The sequence below is a fragment of the Musca autumnalis genome, unplaced genomic scaffold (assembly GCF_047663935.1).
Source record: "Musca autumnalis isolate F117 unplaced genomic scaffold, ASM4766393v1 scaffold_1, whole genome shotgun sequence".
In the NCBI taxonomy this organism is placed as follows: Eukaryota; Metazoa; Arthropoda; class Insecta; order Diptera; family Muscidae; genus Musca; species Musca autumnalis.
This window is the reverse complement of record NW_027411644.1, coordinates 134559732-134577051: the sequence shown is the minus strand read 5'-3', so window position 1 is coordinate 134577051 and position 17320 is coordinate 134559732. Positions and strand designations below refer to the sequence as shown.

At 36.1% G+C, this 17320-nt stretch overlaps 1 protein-coding gene across 4 annotated transcripts in view; it reads right to left on the bottom strand.

Annotated features, from left to right (window-relative positions):
- The window catches only part of LOC141386709 (trypsin-1), a 236789-nt gene that overhangs the window by 179817 nt on the left and 39652 nt on the right, over positions 1 to 17320 (bottom strand). Inside the window, exon 1 of one of the 4 annotated variants that reach the window (XM_073955638.1) lies at positions 5174 to 15964. The exons of the other annotated variants lie outside the window; for them this stretch is intronic. The gene's annotated coding sequence lies outside the window, so the exon portion shown is untranslated. Of the gene's footprint in view, positions 1 to 5173; positions 15965 to 17320 lie in introns of those variants that run through there. 4 annotated transcript variants of the gene reach the window in all.

The following is a 17320-nucleotide window of genomic DNA, read 5'->3' as shown; positions in this document are numbered from 1 at the left end:
TTTCTTTCCCATTAAAAATTTCGATCAGAACATTTTCTTTGGAACATATCTCGATATATCTATTTAATCCACTTACAAACTTCCGTATCGGAATATAAAAAGTGTTCCCAAATATCACATTTCTCCATCCATTACGTATATTTCTGAGGTAAATATATAACTCCTAGTGAAAGATCAAAACAAATGTATAACAAAAGTGTTTTTATAAGAATACAAAAAATTTCCTGGGAATTTATAAAGAAAACAATATTATTGCAAAGTTGCACTTTGAGCAGTTGTGTTGATACCGTTCCAGCCAGAGAAAATAGAGCAAGCATCCACTTTCCTTGCAAATTAAAATTCAACTCCGGAACTACCCACAGGGTAAATAGCATCTATCAGAAGTCTAAAGTGGCCTACCTATAGTTGAAGTTATGGTATTCAATTTCGTGTGCTGTCACAAATTTGGAATATTTGTCACCAAAAAGCAATTCATCTTTCTATCGGATATGGTCAAAAAGATTGCCTAATAACTTCATGGACTCATCTCATATGCATCCTCCAAGAGAAACCATATGCAAACTGAAGTCTTTCTGGTCACAAAGTGGAAGTTCACTTGGATATGTTATCGACACTATAAGCATTAAAACATGAGAACATTGAAATAATTTGAATAAGTATACATTTATATGTTACATATGTCCAACTCGAATTTGATATACAATTATGCTTCCTTCTAAACCTCAATTTTAACATACAGTAATAACCATGAATTCATAGTATATTTGAAATACTTCTACAATATTTTAATCGTGAGTTACAAATTAAAAAGTTGTCTATTTTTTATTGTGATAATTTCGAAGGAAATTGTGTATCGAATTGCCTGATTTTTTTATTAGCTTATATTCACGATTTTCATCATTGTTTAAAGGTTCAATAGATTAATATCGCATGAGAGAAAATAATTCGGAGCTACCTACAATAATGTTAAATATCATAACTAGCATCCATATTGCTGAATACCTTCATCAACACTGAGAGCGGGTAAGTCATTGAAATACTCTTTTATATTTATTGTGATGAGTATTAAACTCCACCGTGGTGCAATGGTATGCACACCCGCCTTGGACGCTGAAGGTCGTGGGTTCGATTCCCCGGCCAGGCAACATAAAACCTTCAACGGTGTCAAAATACCCCTCAGAAATGTTGGCGACATGTCCTGAGTATTTCAGCCATGTAAAACTTCTCTACCAAAGTGGTGTCTTTAGACACGCCGTTCGGACTCGGCAATAAACAGTAGGTCCCATATCAAACTCCAGAGTGTTAATAATAGAGACTGACAAAGGTTGTTCTCTTTGAGTTACAATCTCTATCTGAGAACCAGTTTTTTGTATTGATCTCTGTAGTCGGTTATCACCCAAATGTGCTCCATTTTAATTTCTCTTCATGCGATTATCTCTTTAATTTTTCTAAATTTCCCCTTTAGGGACTATAAATTATTATTTTCGTTGATATTTTTTTTTTTTTTTGATGAATACAAATAATACGTATTTCGCATTTATAATTCGAATAAATTTATAAGAATATTAAAACCCTAGCTGTCAGCTTTAATATTAGACATGTTCTGAATAAAAATTCTTTGAAATTCGAAATGAAATGGTAACGTTATTAATTGACGTTTTCTTACGAAAAGGGGTGACAATGTAGATTTGGAGTAGTCAGATCAAGGGGTCCACAAAACATTTTATGCCAATGTGGACATTTGGTAGGAGTGGGTGTAGAGGCTATTTCTTAACAACACCTAAGAAATTACCTTCATTAATGAGAGGTTGAAATAACTACATTTTATAATTATAGCTTTTATATTGGGGTCATAGTTTATTAAAATTTATTTTAGACACACATATCTAGGCCATTTTTTTTTTTTTTTTGGTTTTTGCTTTTATCAGGGCGTCTACAATAATCTCTGTATTGTAAAAATGCTTTGGTTGAAGAGGGACAAAAACCCCCCTATCCCGACTGCAGCTACCTTTCAATGGCTCCCATTGTCCTTTATTTAACCAAAGGCTTCGATGCTTGTGATTTTTTTTAAGTGCATCCAACAAGCTTTTACTTTGTGTACATTACAACGGTCATTGCAGTTATACAACTATTAACGCCGCGTTGAAGACTGTTCAAATCAGAACTAGTTTCTTTAAAAGAAGGGAGTTTAAGCAATTGCTAGATGTGACTATTTACCAAAACGCGCTTACTGTCGTACGTATCCGACAAAGCTTTCAACGCTAAGGGGAAACTAGTGTTGGTGAGTGGAAATCTCGAAACAATTTCCCTAGCCTCACCGGTGGTCTTCTGCAACAAATAGCAGAGGCGTTCAATGTCTGACAGACGCGAATTTTCAACAAATAGTGTGGTGAATAGATCCCTAAAGGAGGGCCAAGACATAAATCCACCTGCAAAACCGTCAATGTCGATAGGTGGCAAAGGCAGACTATGGGTATCGACAGTTGACTTGGAGTGGTTAGCAAGAGGGGCAGCAGAACAATTTGTGGTGGAGGTGGTTTCCGGTGAAGCAAGGACGGGTTGAATGACGACTTGGTTTGAAACAGATTCACTCAAAACTAAACCGGTTGGTGAACACGACTCAGAATCAAGGGAGAATTTATCAGTCACGTTTTCGAATTTTTGAAAACGGGAGACATTTGAGTTGCAACAGTGTGGGTGGTAGAGAGCTCAGAGGCCAAAGCTAAGGATTCGATAAAATGGAAACCAGACGGTTGTGATTCTTGGCAAATACTCAATGGTGATGGACAGTGGTGGGAAGTACTGCTAGTTGATGTTTGGACGATGGAACTGGATGTAGAAGAGGTGATAGAAGAAACTGACGCTTCTAATTAGGCTGATACAGAAGAATGATTTCTATTAACGGGTGATTGAAATGTTCTAGATTTCTGATCAATGGGCGATAAACAATGAAGATATGCCTGGTGCGAATTGTTGTATTTCGCAGGAATATCTATGCTACCAATTTCTGCACCACAGTTTGTAGTAAGATAGGTTAGACACTCTTTATAGCCTTGTTCCACAAATTCTGAATTTCTTAGGAATATATTTGTAGCTTATGCAGGCTATGACAATTGTCTTTACGCAATTCGAACGAAGCATCCAATTTTACCACTACGTCGGTGGCTCTAATGAAGCGTGTGAGAGGGGTGACCGAAATTTTTCAACCAGGATGAGCAAAAACTGCAATTGAATTTGCGACAAATAACAAAAAAATTTAGAAAATGAAATTCAATTGAAGCACTAATTGCTATAGATCAATGGAAATAAGAAATTTCCACAAAAACCTCCAAATTTTTACAATTATGCCCTAGAAATTTTGCAAGGCGATAACAATTTTAATTTATAGCAGGGCGAAATGCAAGATAAGTTCAAAAAACATACTCAGGGCGAAAAAACTACTGTAATTTAGCCAAAAATGCTAAAAAGTCTCAATTATACCAAAGTGTATATGGTGCTACCAAGCGTAGGGTGAATGAAAAGGTGAGATTTTCCAATGCTGGAGTGTACTTGTCCAAATTCCAACGAAATATAAGCTATTTGTCTGAAACAGAAATGTTTGCTCAAGAAAATCAACGCAGAGAAAATAATTTTTCAGAAATATATCTTATTTGGTTGACACGTTGGTTCATGGTATGCCAAAAGTAGGGTGTATTTTCCAAAAATACCGAAACCCCTACGGAGACTCAAATAATTTTCCAAAATTTTTAACAAATATTGCCAAAAACAATATAAAAATGTCTAAAAACAATTATTTGTCACGTATTTTCTCTGCTAGTAATATGTGCAATAAATGCCGAATGTAGGGTGAATTTGTCTAAACATTTCAAAAATCTTACTGCCAGTTAATTGTATTTCAAAAAATTATCGAAAAATAATTTTTTCAAAATTAATTATTAAAAAACAATTTGAGCTAGTTTACCCCACTGTGCTAACCCCACAAGCGACGCTAACAGAGAAATGGCTATGTGTAAGCAGCGAAGCTCTCACTGAAGACGTTGCAAACGAACAAGCAGGAGTGTTGCTGATGAGCAGAATTTTGTTGGTATTTTTACAACGTAACTATATAAGACGCTTCAAAAAGGCGGGAAGAGAGATGTACATTGTTGGTAGACTTAAATGTAATTAGAATAATTACCTGTTAGAAAACAGGTAGGAGAATCGAAAAACGAATGTGTTTGGTTGGTGATTGACGTTCTATGCAACAAAGAAATCAAATGCAGCGAGAATTTGGATGGTGCGTTGTTATTGTAAATTTCCAAAGGGAACGAGGGAATAACAACGCCAAATATTTTGTGGTTGGAGAGGATCGTAACAACAAAATGAACCAAACGACAATATGTAGAGAATAAATGAATGTATGTCGTTATTGTAAATTTGACAATGCAAATTCTCAACAAGAAGGCTTCGTTAGAAAAGACTTTGAAGAATAACAACAACTATAACTATTTTTCAAATAATCAACAATTAAAGAGATCGGTGCAATGAGAGTTATTATTTAGCAAAACGAGAGTTCAATAACCGATGCAAACACGATTGGACATTATATGGGTTTTGTTTTTTATAAATATCACATCGAATTCTCACTATAGGTATCGGCCTTTCAAATGAGACCAACAAATAAACAAGTAGAGTGATGTTATGTAGAGAAAAGTTTTGTATGAACAACGCAGTGTAGGTTGATCAGTACAAATTAAATAAACACGTTTAGCAAAACGACTGATGTGTGGGGGAATGCAATAATTTCACACAGGTACTTATGCTAATAGTCGACCAAAGTGACTACAATTAGCAATTACAATGAGAAAAGGTACATAATTGAGTTATTTCGTGTTGGTTATTATGGTGAGACCAAATGTTCTGGAACAAATCTAACCAGAATAACAACAACACGGATTGTGATGTGTATGATCAACGCGACGTTGGATGATCGGTACACAACGATTTCAACAAAATTTGTGTGTGGACTGTATTGTATGGTGGTGGAATGAAGGCAACGAATTTAATGCACTCGCGTAGGGAGATTGACATTCGACCAATGATTTATTTTTATATTAATGCTCAAACGGTAAACGAAACGAAAAATACAACACTCGCGGTAGCTCACTTTTTATGGAAATCTGAGTTTACGTACCTGGTGTTAGTATGGTGATTTGTTGGTAGAATGATGATGCAAAATCCGTTCAAAGCAACCACAAATGATGACTTCAAATCTTGTTGTATTTCATACAAGAGAGGAGGAATTGGCAAATAGAGCGGCAACAACAAAATGGCTGGCTTTTATCCGGCTCGGTGCGACCAAATATTTAGGTGAGGGAGGGGAAATCCATAGGTTTCTTCGATAACTCAGGATTACCGTATGTTGAGCAGTGGAGGGAGAAAAGAACCAAAAAAAAATAAAAGCAACCAGTATTAATTCTTAATATAAATATGATTTTCTGACAACAAAGATTACATTTTGTAATCGGTGATAGTGGTGACAGAGGCCTTTTAGTACCCAGCAAAATTTGAAGGAAGGGGTTCCATGCGATGACGTGATTTCATGGCATCTTTTGCATTGGTTCAAACGAAGTCGTGAAAGATCCGATCTGTTCATTAGCATTTGAACCAATGCAAAGGAAGTCGTGAAAGATAGGATCTTTTCATCAGCATTTGAACCCATGCAAAGGAAGTCGTGAAAGATCCGATCTTTTCATCAGCATTTGAACCCATTCCATCGATCCAATAGAGATGAATTTTGTGTTTTTATTTATATACACTTTTCTAAATATATAAGATTAATTATTTACAATAGGCTTGATGTTGTCGGCGACTCGAAATCACAACCAACGTTGTTAAAACTCTCGTCGTAATGATAATGCCATTGCAAAGGGTTGGTGAAAATGACATGCCAACGCATTGGTGGAAATGACATGCCAAAGCATTGGTGAAAATGATATGCTTAGGATCCGAAAAAGAACGTCATCTTTTGGAGTCCACGTTCATATAAAATTCATCGATGAAGATGCTAAAAAGATGACATGCCAGATCACTTGCACCCATGATTGAATGGCATCTTTGGCATCGAACATTTTGCTGGGGTAATAACGCGTAGACGTTATTTCTCGACAAATGACTAATGACAAGTGAACGCGGAGGTTCTGAGTGATCGCAGAGGATCCCATGTCATATACTAGTACAATTAAAATTATTTCAGTGAGAGTAAGAGTTAACAAAGTGAGCAAACCGACAACAACCGACGCCCAGCGGCGATCAGCACACTACGGTCTCCGCAGAGGGAGTTGTAGAGGATATGCCAGTGCGCCAATCAGCATCCGTGATTGATCGAGCAGGGGAAGTTGAGGGACAAAGTATCTAACTAATACAAGTGTAATGCATTAAAAATCACGATATTATTAATTCCACTTTTTCATTCAAAGAACATGTAAATTTTTGGTGAAGCCGTTTAATATTTTTTGTTTTTTATTTTTAAACAATAATAATTTGACGTTATATGCCACGTTGGCAACACTACTCACAAAAACATCCCTCGTTGTGTATTGGCTTCGACGATTGGTCAGCCGAGTGCTAAATATGTAGCGTGGTTGTCAATTATGCCTACCGAAAAAAAGATTAGGTGTAATATACGAAATAAGCAAAGATGCACAAAAATAAATTTGCGTTTGTTTGCTTATTTAGCCGTGTGTGTCAATTTTGTGTAGCAGTTGATGTGAGCAGCTAATGCTAATATTTTTAAATGCTTGCTTGTTTAGGAATACATTCAAAATTGAAAGCTTTGAAAGTTTATCGTCAATTAGTCTACATTTTTACAGAATAACACAATCATTTGTGCAACAATTTTTAGTGCCGAAAACGTTGTCGATTGTCGGATTGTTAAAAAGTTACAGAATCTCTAATTCTGCTCAGAATTGTGCCCTGTATGCTCTCTTTCTTTCTATCTCTCTGAATTTCCTTACCGCATTTGCATTTGTAATTTATTTTCAATAAAACAATTGTCAATTACTCATCAACCAATGCTGTTGCCCTTGGTAAGCGGTCATTCCTATTTCAACGAATTCAATAAAGAACCACTGCAGTTTTTATTTCAAAATTCTTATACACTGCATTTTCTTCCTTTTTTTCCCATTTCATTGTTCCTTGTTGATGAATCTTGAGGAAAATATTTCCACCATTGAAATATTTTCGAGGCTCACGGCAGAAAACCAACCGCCCTTCATTTCTGTGAGAACACACACATTTGGAGTTCTCATTTTGTTTACTTTCCAGAAAATAGTTGAAATTCATGTATAAATCGGAAAATAAAGTCATATAAAGGCCGCATCAATCATTTTATGCATTTTATTTATTTGAAGTATGAATGTACCTATTTCTTACATTACAGATACCCATATTCCGTTTCAATTTAGCAGAAAAATTTCTTTTGCTCCAGAACTAAAGAAAGGCAATGGACGATGTTGTCTGTATTTTATATTTAAAAGTGTTTGATTTGTTTTCATGTATTAAAATTGAAATGTGGCACTAAATTATTATTTGCCTTTGTTATTAATTATTCCATTCTGTTTTCTTTCATCTATTATTTCTTGTACGATTTTATATGTACCTATATAAGCTGAAATGTCCCGAAAATAAGTTATATTTAAGTATGTTAAAAGTGGATTAAACTTATTTGGGAACCATCATTTTTTAATTGTTCCACAAATATCCCATACGGGACAAGGGAGACTTCTCTCATATCAATGAGTGCACCCCGATTCATATTAAGCTATAATAAAATCAATTTGGGAACCATCTCAGCAGTAACAATTCAAACACATTGTAATTCGGAGAGAGGGCACAACACTTTCATTAGCCAGTATGGCTTTCCCAATACGAAGTTTGCTTTGAACCGATTATTCCATTCTATTTACAACTTCAACCTTGGAATTTTTAAATAGGTAACACCTGAAGTAATGGTTCCGAATGATATTATTTGTGCGCAGACACTATTTTCTTAATTAAACAAGGCTCTCTGTGAACCGATGAATGTTGGGGTCATTTATTTCCTTTTTAAATTCTGGTTTTTCTTCTATCTGGGCTATTAACTCTTGTTGGACAAAGTTTTGCTGTTGTTGATGTTCTTTTTGTTAATGGAAAATCCGTAAATTTTATTGTTGGGGTAGGTTGTCTTTTTGTTTGTTATCTTTTTAGTTGCGATGGAAGACCGATCTTTCGCTTTTGATCACTTGTTGTATGAATGTGAGTTTCTCAACAATAAATGATTTGGGACATTTCTGTAACTTATATACGTCATAAAATCTTCGACGAATATTATGATGTGTAACAAACGGAATGTGAAAGTTAATATAAGCTCCATATTATTGTGGATCGTATTAAAATATCAGCATATCAATTTCCCATCATATATATTTAATTTTTGGGGACACCCATAATTTTCAAACGTTGTAATTAATGCACTTCTCTGGTAGGTACTGAATCCGAAGCGGAATATCAAACTTTTTATAAGGAAACAGTTTACGCTATCCATGTAGCGGTCAATTTAGTAAAAAATCGAAAAGGTCCCCATCATTATTGTTATACATGATTTTTTTTAAATTTTTAAAGACATAGCTTAACAAATAATTATCAATATGGGTCTAGTTTTTCCCATTGTCCGCATATAGCGGTACCACCCAATTCCTGGTATTTCGAATCCAAATATAACGGTACCTCCCGGTTTCAGGTATTTTGAAGTTTTTATCTATATGTACCTATATAAGCTGAAATGTCCCGAAAATAAGTTATATTTAAGTATGTTAAAAGTGGATTAAACTTATTTGGGAACCATCATTTTTTAATTGTTCCACAAATATCCCATACGGGACAAGGGAGACTTCTCTCATATCAATGAGTGCACCCCGATTCATATTAAGCTATAATAAAATCAATTTGGGAACCATCTCAGCAGTAACAATTCAAACACATTGTAATTCGGAGAGAGGGCACAACACTTTCATTAGCCAGTATGGCTTTCCCAATACGAAGTTTGCTTTGAACCGATTATTCCATTCTATTTACAAATTCAACCTTGGAATTTTTAAATAGGTAACACCTGAAGTAATGGTTCCGAATGATATTATTTGTGCGCAGACACTATTTTCTTAATTAAACAAGGCTCTCTGTGAACCGATGAATGTTGGGGTCATTTATTTCCTTTTTAAATTCTGGTTTTTCTTCTATCTGGGCTATTAACTCTTGTTGGACAAAGTTTTGCTGTTGTTGATGTTCTTTTTGTTAATGGAAAATCCGTAAATTTTATTGTTGGGGTAGGTTGTCTTTTTGTTTGTTATCTTTTTAGTTGCGATGGAAGACCGATCTTTCGCTTTTGATCACTTGTTGTATGAATGTGAGTTTCTCAACAATAAATGATTTGGGACATTTCTGTAACTTATATACGTCATAAAATCTTCGACGAATATTATGATGTGTAACAAACGGAATGTGAAAGTTAATATAAGCTCCATATTATTGTGGATCGTATTAAAATATCAGCATATCAATTTCCCATCATATATATTTAATTTTTGGGGACACCCATAATTTTCAAACGTTGTAATTAATGCACTTCTCTGGTAGGTACTGAATCCGAAGCGGAATATCAAACTTTTTATAAGGAAACAGTTTACGCTATCCATGTAGCGGTCAATTTAGTAAAAAATCGAAAAGGTCCCCATCATTATTGTTATACATGATTTTTTTTTAAATTTTTAAAGACATAGCTTAACAAATAATTATCAATATGGGTCTAGTTTTTCCCATTGTCCGCATATAGCGGTACCACCCAATTCCTGGTATTTCGAATCCAAATATAACGGTACCTCCCGGTTTCAGGTATTTTGAAGTTTTTATCTACATTTTTGCCCCGGAAGGGCCTGGAAACTTCCCCCCAAAAGTGTGGCAATACCACGGCAGGGAGTTCTTTCGTACCGGATTGACCCGAAACCAACCCAGCATCATATGCTGCTACAACAACAACTAAAAAGTGAGGTTGTTGTAAAACCCCATATACCGTTACCGTCAGATTTCAGGTTCTCTGAATATTGTATCTACATTTTCGGCGTAAATCGGCTGTAACTTGGTTATTGGGTTCTCAATTGTGAAAACATGTCTCAGCCTCAAAATGTGAACAGGAAAGAAACTAATTATTCCATTTGAGGTCAGTATATTTCATGGTAGGGGTGTAATAAAATTCGGTTCGGCCGAATTTAACAGTTTTACTTGTTTTCCATGTTTCAAAAATATAAAAATGTAAAATATACACTCATAAGTAGATCCCAAAACAAAGATATCTAAATCTTGAATGAAAAAAACAAAAACAAACAATTAAAATAAAAAACAACACAACAATACAGCGTATTCTCTAAAACCACCAGAGGCATAGTTGGTATTTTTGATGTCACACACGAAAATGCAAATATATGCAGCTGGGAGATTCTACAAAAAAGAGAATGGCTTAGAATACCGTAGTTTGTAAAAGTCAGCTTAAATTTTGGCGACTTGCAAACAAATCTTATCAACATTTTCAGACCAATTTGTTTATGGATTTCACAAACGATTATCCGCAATTAGAAAGGAAATTGTCACATTGAGGAAGACCAGACCGATACAGATTTTTCCAATATTTATCCCCTCAGCATTTATGCTAACGAGGGTATATACACTTTCATACGGGCAAAATGTGCCTCATCAAAATAATGGTTTTAGACCCCAAGTATGTTTGGACGAAATGTGTTTTAGACAATTTGGAGTTGATTTAGCTATGTCCGTCCGTCTGTCTGTCTGGCCGGCTGGTGCGCACGATAACTCTCGAACGGATGAACCGATTCGGTCCTAAATTTGGCTTTCGTAATAGTTTGTCCAAACTTAGTTTAAGTCCGAAGATGAATTATATCGGCCCACTCCTTCCGGTACCTCCCCCACAAAAGTTCGGAAATGTTCGGAAAATTCGTGCGCACCATAACTCTTGAAGGAAGTAACCGATTTGGTCCATACTTTGCACATCGTGAAATTTCTACCAGACTTAGATGAAGTTTCAATATGGACCCAATCTGTCCACTCCTTCGGGTACCTCCCACACAACATTTCGGAAAGTTCAGTTCAGTTTAGGACCTGTTCAAGAATCGCTTTATCAGGGGCAAGTCCATACTTCCTGAGAAAATAGCCTGAAAGGTACAAAAAGCCCTATGTCACCGTGTGTAGTGGTTGGAGCGCAAGATAACTCTCGAACGGATCTGCCGATTCAGTCCACAATTTGGTATTCGTAATATTTTGTGCAAAGTTTGTTTAAGTTCGAAGATAAGCCATATCGGTCCACTCCTTCTGGTACCTCCCACCAAAAGTTCAAAAATGTTGGGAAAAATTGTGCGCACGAGAACTCTTGATGGGAGTGACCGATTTGGTCCATACTTTACACATCCTAAAATATCTACCAGATATAGATCAGGTTCGAATATGAACTATATTTGTCCACTCCTTAGGGTATCTCCCACACAAAATTTTGGAAAAATCCACTTTAAGACCTGCTTTCGGATCACTTTGATTTTTGTTGAAGCAACTTGCATTCGCTGCCTCAATTACGGCAGTAAAAGTTTTTTTCAGGGGCAAGTCCATACTTCTTGAGAAAACAGCCCGAAAGTTGTAAAAAACCCCTATGGCACCATATGTAGTGGCTGGAGGGCTCGAACCGAATACTGCGTTCGTCCACACTTTGGATATTGTAATATTTCTTCGAATATTAGATGAAATTCGAAGGTGGTGCTTATAGGTCCTATGCTTCCGGTAACTCCCCCACAAAAGTACAAAATATTCGATAAAATGGTACGCGCAATTTCTCTAAATATTGTCGAAACTTAGTTTCTGTTCAAATTTGGCCCATATCTGTCCAATCCTTGTGGTACCACCCACACAAATGTTCAACATTTTTGTGCGGTTCGAGAATCCTTTGGACATTTTTACCGAAGGTTTTCCTAGTGGCTCTGTTTACAGCGATATTATGTTTTCGTAAGCTAGTATGATAAAAAGCCCTATCTATCGATATCCTATAATTACAGAGTTTTTGGAAATAGCTAAACTCATTTGTGGCTCAGAGGTGCTATCTTTAGAAGATAGAATTAAGTTTTTTTAATAATTGTCAAAGGAACAAGCAAAAAAAGAATTTTTGTTATTATTGAAAGAAGTTTATGACTCTTATGATAAATAAAACTATACAATTTGTGACATTCAATGTAAGATCCCTTGTGGATTCTAGTAGAAGAATTGAATTAAGCGACGTTTTACGTCGCAATAAAATTGACTTCGGTTTTATTCAGGAAACTCATTTGAAATTTCGTAAGAATGTAAAATTAGATCAATATTCTGTTGCTATAAAAGATTCGATTACTTACACTATGCAACACTGAAAATGCAAACAACTTCTAGTATGCATTTTTTGAAAGTACATATTGAGACTACAAAAACCCTAGTAGGGTTTTGTCCTGTCAGATCCAGTTCGGATTTTATGGCCTCATCTAAACCGGGCTAAAACTACAGTTTTTAGCATTTATCGGACCTGTATCTCAGAAACGAATAGGAATTTGGCCTTGCTACCTTTGGCAATATTGTAGCCCTAAACTAGTAAAACTTATCTTGTTATTTATATACTATATCACACAAAACTGTAGAAATTATTTTCCAAAATTTCACAAGCAGGCATTGATTTACATTTTCTAAACCTTTCAAAACTTGAAAAATTTTTCACATAATTTTCATTATACGTTCATTGTTATTTGGATTGTTGGATAGCGTAGAAGGGTCTACAATTGTAAGATTTTATAATTTGAACATTTTCATTTATTTGATTTATAAATTGCAACTTTATTTTAGTGAATAAACCTGACCAAAAACAAATGTTTATCAAAGGCCCTTAAGTGTTTTTTCTTACGTTAACAACATTTTCTTTATTCAAATTGGAATAATTGGAATTTTTTCTCATCTTGGTTTGGAGAATTTGCAAGATATAAGAAGGATATTTCGGAATCATTTGTAATTGTCGGTCTTTCTTTGCCTGGTGAAAGACACAGCGAAGTATTGTCAGTCTTTCTTTGCCTAGTGAAAGACACAGCGAAATAAGTCAAACTTCAAGTTGCAGATTTTGTGCCGGATATTTTATTCAAGTCCAGAAGAGGAATTATTTCAATATTGTATGATTTTACGTAGTGGTAGAATTACGTCTGCCGAAATGCCGCTACATCGATCTCCGCAAAGACCAATGCATTTGGAACGGTCTGATGAATCAAATGCGGCTGATAATGACGAAATCGAACAAAGTACATCCAATGCAACATCGAGCGAACCAACGGCTTCGCAAACGACTAATATAACATTTAGTAGTATAGAACAGGTAACCCAACATTTTGCTAGACAGTTTGAAGAATGGCAAATCTCTATAGCTCGGCATATGAGTGCTTTTCAGTCAACGGTGGAGACAAACAGTATTCAAATCCGCGAGTCTTTAGCATCTATGGGAAGATTCAATATTTTGCCTAATGTTAACGTTACAAGCCCCAATGTTCCGCCAACTATATCTCCTAGCTTAGCCAATGCTACTTCCGATTTAGCGACGTCCATAAACCAACAATCAACATCTACTGTAAATGTGCTTCCACATACGACGGCTCCGTCCTTCTCAAACCCAGTTGGAGGATTAAATTCAAGGTCTACAGCATCTGGAACAAACCTACGACTTCCCAGTGCGCAGTGTCTCTCATTTGAACCGCTGAATTCAAATCTTCCACCGCCAACTGCGTCCTCTCAAGTTATTGTGCCGCACCATCATACGAAAATATATGATTTACCCAAGTTTTCTGGTGCACCCGAAGAGTGGACAACGTTTGTTGAAATGTTCAACTGTACCACCACAGAGTTTGGATATTCAGATTTACATAATGTTATGCGATTAAGAAATGCCCTACAAGGAAAAGCGTTTGAAACGGTGGAATCGTTATTATCAAACTCCAAAAACGTCCCAGCAATTATGAAAATCCTTGCTGAAACATACGGAAGACCCGATCAGTTAATCAAGTCTCAGATTCAAAAGGTAAGAGCCCTTCCTTACATTAAGGAGTTCGATTTTGATGGGCTCTTAAACTTCGCGATTAAAGTAACCAATATGACAACATACGTACAATCTGCTGGAGGTGATTATCATTTAACAAATCCTACGCTCTTAAGTGAGTTAGTTGCAAAGTTGCCGACATCAAGAAGAATTCAATGGGCAGAGAAATGTCTCAATATGACGAATATTCCGAGCATAGTTGATCTATCGAACTGGTTGCAGGATATTCGAAAAGTAATCAATATGGCGTCTGATTCACTACCAGCTTCTGACAATGTTGAGAAAAGGACCAAAAGGTTTGCTTGTGTAAGTTCTTCAGTGGAAAGTAAGTTTTGCAAAATGTGTGGACAGCAATGTAAGAATCTGGCAGTTTGTGAGAAATTTGCAATATTACATCTTCGAATGAGGTGGGAAAAGGTAAAATCATTGGGAGTGTGCTTTTCATGCCTAAAAGGAGGTCATCAAACGACAAGATGTTTTTCTAAAAAGAAATGTGGTGTGAATTCGTGCCAAAAATTTCATCATAGGTTGTTGCATGCTGATTCTCAGAATGATGAAAATGTGAAGAAACCGACAGAAGAAATGCAGCATTCTTTTAGAAAATCGGAAACGCAAGCCAATGCTGCACGGAATTGCTTAGTAGACGAAAGTGCTGGATATGGATCTGTCTCATTCCAAATGATCCCAGTTAAACTGTATGGACCGAGAGTATACGAGGAAATATATGCTTTTATGGACGACGGGGCCAATGTATCCATGATCGACGAAGATGTTATCAGGAATTTGGGTATCACTGGCAGAGCCGATGTACTTGAACTTCAATGGATTAATAGTCAAATTTCAAGGGAAAAAACGCAAGTTGTCGATTTATTAATTAGCAGCGCTGAAAACGATTCAACCAAATATCCAATGAGAAATGTGTTTGTTAGTTCAAATTTGAACCTACCAATACAGAGTTTCAATTCAACATCTTTACAACGAAAATATTCAAACATCCCCCTTTCCGATATGAACTTGAAGGATTACAGTAAAATGAAACCAAAGATGATAATAAGCCTTTCCCACGCCTTCTTAACCGTTCCATTGGAAGAACCCAAAATGTTTAGCCCATCAGGGCCAATAGCCTCAAGATCTAGATTGGGTTGGATTATTTATGGACCGACTCAAAATAAAAAGGGAAAATTCTACTCTTGCCACTGTCGAGGATCCGAAGAAGAAGTTGAAAAGTTAAGAGAACTGGATGAAATGATGACGAGTTATTTTGGTTTAGAAACATTTGGTATCAAATCGCCTGTAAAGAACTTAATATCTAAGGATGACGAAAGAGCTTTGGAAACCTTAGACAAAACGACTGTTCGAAAAGGAGATCGTTTTGAGTCTGGATTGCTTTGGAAAAGCGATAACGTTATTATTCCTGAATCATATGATATGACGTTCAAACGGCTTTTAACGGTGGAAAGAAAGATGGAGAAGAATGAAACATTTGCCAAAGAATATTGCGAAAAAATACAAGAATATTTAGATAAAGGATACGCCAGAATTATGTCGGAGAAGGAGGCAGAAACTTATTCCAGTAAGACGTTTTACTTGCCTCATTTTGGAGTTATAAATCCAAATAAGAAGTTAAGATTTGTTTTCGACGCTGCAGCAGAAGTAGATGGAGTTTCTCTTAATAAAGTTCTTTTACAAGGTCCCGATATAAATCAGCCACTTTTGGCAATTTTGTTAAAATTCCGACAGAAATGTTTCACCAAGTAATTGTCGCACAACAGGATCAAGATGCTCAACGCTTTTTGTGGAGAGATGGAGATCAGTCAAAGCCTGTGAAGACGTATGTGATGCAACGACTAATATTTGGTGCAACATGTTCTCCAACAATTGCACAATTTGTAAAAAACAAAAATGCTCAGGAATTTACTGATAAGTATCCCAGAGCGGCGAAGGCAATTGTGGAAAGACACTACGTGGATGATTATGTAGATTGTTTTGATTCAGAAGATGAAGCGGTCGAAGTGGCTGAAGCAGTAAGGAAAATTCACAAATCAGGTGGATTCGAAATGCATAATTTGATTACTAACTCCGATCGAGTGGCTGAGAGATTAGGAATAAAAATTGACGACAGATTCGTGGATGTCGAGAAATCTACAGAGAGAATTCTTGGAATGCATTGGGATCCCAAAACTGATGATTTCATATTTATCCTAAAATTCCATAAGGTTTCCGATGATGTTGTTAAAATGAAGCGAGCTCCAACCAAAAGGGAATTGTTAAGTATGTCAATGTCAGTATTTGATCCATATGGGTTTATCGCAAATTTCATGATATGTTCTAAACTATTAATGCAAGAAGTATGGAGACGTAAACTGGGATGGGATCAAAGACTACCTGAAGATATTTACCAAAAATTTAGAAATTGGTTGGAAGAACTACGAAATGTGAAAACATTTAAAATTCCAAGGTATTATTTCAGCCATGTTTCAAACGAGAAATTGCAGCTCCACATTTTCTGCGATGCTAGCGAACAGGCTCTAGCTGCCGTAGCGTACTGGAGAATTGAATCTAGACAAAATAACGTTCAGATATCCTTTGTCATAGGAAAAACATCTTGTGCACCACTTCGCTATCATTCTGTACCAAGACTTGAACTCCAAGGAGCAGTGATGGCCTTTCGTTTAAAGGAAACGATTGTAAAGAATCATGAAATTGGGAACTTTCAAACGTACTTCTGGAGTGATTCACATACGGTTATACAGTGGATAAAGTCAGATCATCGTAAATATAAACAGTACGTAGCGAATCGGGTAGCAGAAATTCTGGAATATTCAGAGGAAGAACAATGGCGATGGTGTCCTACATCACAAAATCCTGCCGATAAAGGTACAAGAGCAATGTTTCCAGTACATTATGAACCGAACAATGTATGGAAGAATGGCCCCAAGTTTCTTTATAACGAAGAGTCTGAATGGCCTGTGCAGAAGTTGCAGACGGTAGAGGCTAATAAGTCAAAGGAAGAATTGAAGGCAAAATTTGTTGTGTGTACCACAAAACAGACATGCGACATTATAGAGAAAATGATAAGTCGGTCATCACAATATTTGAAAATTCGACGACAGATTGCTTGGCTTCTGAGATTTAAAAAGTATATTCTACATA